The sequence below is a fragment of the Hibiscus syriacus genome, unplaced genomic scaffold (genome assembly GCF_006381635.1).
Source record: "Hibiscus syriacus cultivar Baekdansim isolate YM2019G1 unplaced genomic scaffold, ASM638163v2 tig00019143_pilon, whole genome shotgun sequence".
Lineage (NCBI taxonomy): Eukaryota > Viridiplantae > Streptophyta > Magnoliopsida > Malvales > Malvaceae > Hibiscus > Hibiscus syriacus.
The window spans coordinates 59,313-62,841 of NW_024062466.1; the positions used below are offsets into that span (position 1 = coordinate 59,313).

General features: G+C 38.8%; 1 pseudogene; it reads left to right on the forward strand.

The window, feature by feature from the left end:
* The first annotated feature begins 365 nt into the window (after positions 1 to 365).
* LOC120209559 lies at positions 366 to 2,060 on the forward strand (annotated as a pseudogene).
* Positions 2,061 to 3,529: the final 1,469 nt, after the last annotated feature.

Sequence of the window (3,529 nt, forward strand, 5' to 3'; positions counted from 1 at the left end):
CTTATTTTGGTATTAATCCTTTTAAAAATAAACAAGTTGAAATCATACCTGCTACCGACGCAATTGGTGTTGCCTTTATGTTATATTGATAGTTGATGTGGTCAGGCCTTAGCCTCCTCAGTTGCCATAAAAAATAATATAAAAGTTTAGAGAGTTGGCACGGTAACATGCAAAAACAATTTCTTTAATAATAAAATCCGATTCCTCGGATCAAACTTTGAATGTTGATAATTTTGGCAAAAAATCAATAAATATCATACAGGAGCTAAGAAAATAATCCACTGTCATTGTCAGCTAAATAGCATATAAATTCCTCCTCGTTGTACAAGAGCAACACAAGTCCTTGGCTTCTACTTTCAATCATCGTATATCAATACACGGCGATGCTCAACATATACGAAAATATCACAGCTCTTGCCTGCCAAGGCTGGTCATGGGACTACCATGGCCTCATCACTACCGAAACCGCAGCCACTATAACGGCGGCGTTGCTGGCAGTTTTCTGCTTTGCATGGTGGTGGGCTAACAAATTCAACAAACCAAACCCTCCGCTGCCACCTGGTCCTAGAGGCTTGCCTATTTTAGGAAACCTCCCTTTCCTCAAACCCGAGTTACATAGTTTCTTTAGGGAGTTGTCCGAAACCTATGGTCCCATCTTCAAACTTCAGCTCGGGAAAAGGACTTGTATCGTCATAAACTCACCTTCAATTGCCAAGGAGGTACTCAAAGACCAGGATGCTATCTTCGCCAACCGTGATATTCCAGCAGCCACCGTGATAGGCTCGTTCGGCGGCATCAACGTGGCATGGAGAAACAATGGACCCGAATACAGCCGGATGCGTAAGTTTCTTATTCGTGAAATGTTGAGCAAAAGCAGCCTCGATGCGGCCTACGAACTTCGTCGAGATGGGATTCGACAGATGGTGAAGGAGATTTACGCCAAAACTGGTTCTTCGGTTAAACTCGGAGAAGAAGTAGCGGTTACCACCGTAAAAATGATGATAAGCTCGCTATGGGGTGGTTCATCGGAACGAAGCAGTGATCTGATCGAGATGAGGTCGAAATTAGAAGATTTTGTGAGACTAATGGGAACACCAAACGTTTCTGATATTTTACCAGTTCTTGCCCCATTCGATTTACAGGGGCTTGTATCCAAATCGAGGAGCATTGTATTTTGGTTTTATGGGATGTTTGAATCAGTGATTAAGAACCGGTTAAAGAGTGGGGATTATAGCAGCAAGGATTTTCTACAGATAATGTTGGATATCAACCGCAGAGGAGATGATAAAACCTCTTTTACCGACACACAAGTAAAGGCTTGCTCTTGGTAAGTATCGTCCACACGATTTTTTATTTATTTTCTCTTCCCATATTTGTCATCTATCTGTCATAGATTATGCTAATATTTTACGATTGGACAGGATATGATGATTGGCGGTACAGATACAATTCCAACCACCGTAGAATGGGCATTGACTGAACTGTTACGACATCCGGATATAATGACAAAACTTGTGGGGGAATAGATACGGTGGTCGGGACTCAAAACTTGGTGGAAGATTCTCATCTTCCTCAATTGCCCTATTTGGATGCTATTGTAAAGGAGACACTTCGTCTTCATCCGGTGGCTCCCTTGCTTTTGCCTCACTACTCCAGCGAGACCTCCACTATTGGTGGATACACCATCCCTAAAAACTCGAAGGTTTTCATTAACGCATGGGCCATGCAAAGGAACCCTGACCTCTGGGAAGACCCTCTTCGTTTTAAGCCCGAGAGGTTCATGGAAGCCGACTTCAGTTATCAAGGGAATAATCTGCTGTATATCCCATTCGGCTCGGGGAGAAGAATGTGTGCTGGGATTGCAATGGCCGAAAGAATGGTGGGGCTCCTCTTGGCTGTGTTGGTGCACTCTTTTGAATGGAAACTGCCGGGGGATAAGAGACCTGATATTGAAGAGAAATTCGGTGCTGTTTTGAAGAAGATGGATCCGCTTGTGGCCATACCCTTCGCTCGACTTTCTACTTCGGAGCTATACCACTAAACTTTCATTTGATTGTATATTTAATGCATTTCGGTGATCAATACTGAATTATGTTGTACCATATGGTATATCATCTTTCTTTTATGCTAGAATCGGTTAAGAGGTTGATCAGGCTGAATGTTAGATCAACACTCTAAACCAGAACCCAACTCTATCATGTATAAATAAGCTCGTCTTTTTGAAGACATTAGAGCACCGTTTAATAATAAAAAAACTAGTAGATTTTTTGGCTCAAAACCTTTTCTTCTTTCATAGCGTGATTCAATCGGCCCATCTATTAATATCCAACTTATTTCGAGTGTTATTTTCTTTTTCGTTTCAGGTCTAATAAAATAACAGTTTATTCTTTTAAACAACGTTGATAAATATAGATTAAGTTATGAAAGACCATTTAAGGTATAATTTCTTTTAATGTTATAATACTAATTAAATTATTTAATGAGCAATAATTAAAATTATGAAAATAAATAAATAAAAGCGTCGTATTATATAGTAGAAAACGTTGAATTTGCATGCAAAAATCTTAAAAGCGTTTGATTTGCATTCAAAAAATCATAAACTTTACGCAACGTCCGTTAAAGAGTGTGCTATTGATTTCAGCATTACTTTGTAGTTTACGTGCACTGCTTTATTCTAAATGTATTGTTGATGTCTCTAGACGCAAACTCGCAGGCAACTAATTTGCTTTTTTGACGAGTCGTATGTATTATATCTAAAGAACATCTCAAAGAAGATGATAGTCAGTCAAGCAAACCCTAATATATACAAAATCAATTCTATCAAACTTTCTTCTATAGAGATTAAATCGAACAACCTCCATTGTAGATTCAGAACATCCAACTCTCCACTAACCAAGCCTCCAAATACTCTTATTTCTTCCCTCCTAAATGCAATAAATAAAAGCATTTCTAGCTAATTTTAGTAAGAGAAGAAAGATTTATCCTTTGAATAGTTAACCGCCCACTCCAACTCATGCTCTAATGACGGCACCGCATGATCCAGACTACAAAGACCAAGAATGAGTTTCCAAGACTCTCTAACAAACATTATTGGTACCTGTACCTATTCAAAGTTTAGGTCCCAAAAATCAAGCTCCATTTGTTCGCTCCGAGTTTTTCAATGAGAGTGGCTGTTCATTTAATAGCAAGTTGGGTGGGCTTAGCAATAGTCCAATATATTACATTCCATCTTGACCGCAGCTTCGTCCAAGTGATATCATTGAAATTTGAGCTTTCAATTACGGTGGCTAGTTCCTGGTAATGAATTTGGCATCCTCAAATCAAGGTGTTGAAAACTTGAATGTCGATGGGTCAGGGTATTTTTATAAAAAATGGGATGAACAAAGGGTGAAACTCTTTCCGCTTTGTTTTGATATATTTATTTAAATACAGCATAGACTTAAAAATTTACTTATACCATCTCCAAGTGTACTTTCACATTACTACATAAAACAAATTAAGGTTGAATAGAATTAACTGTGAAATAACC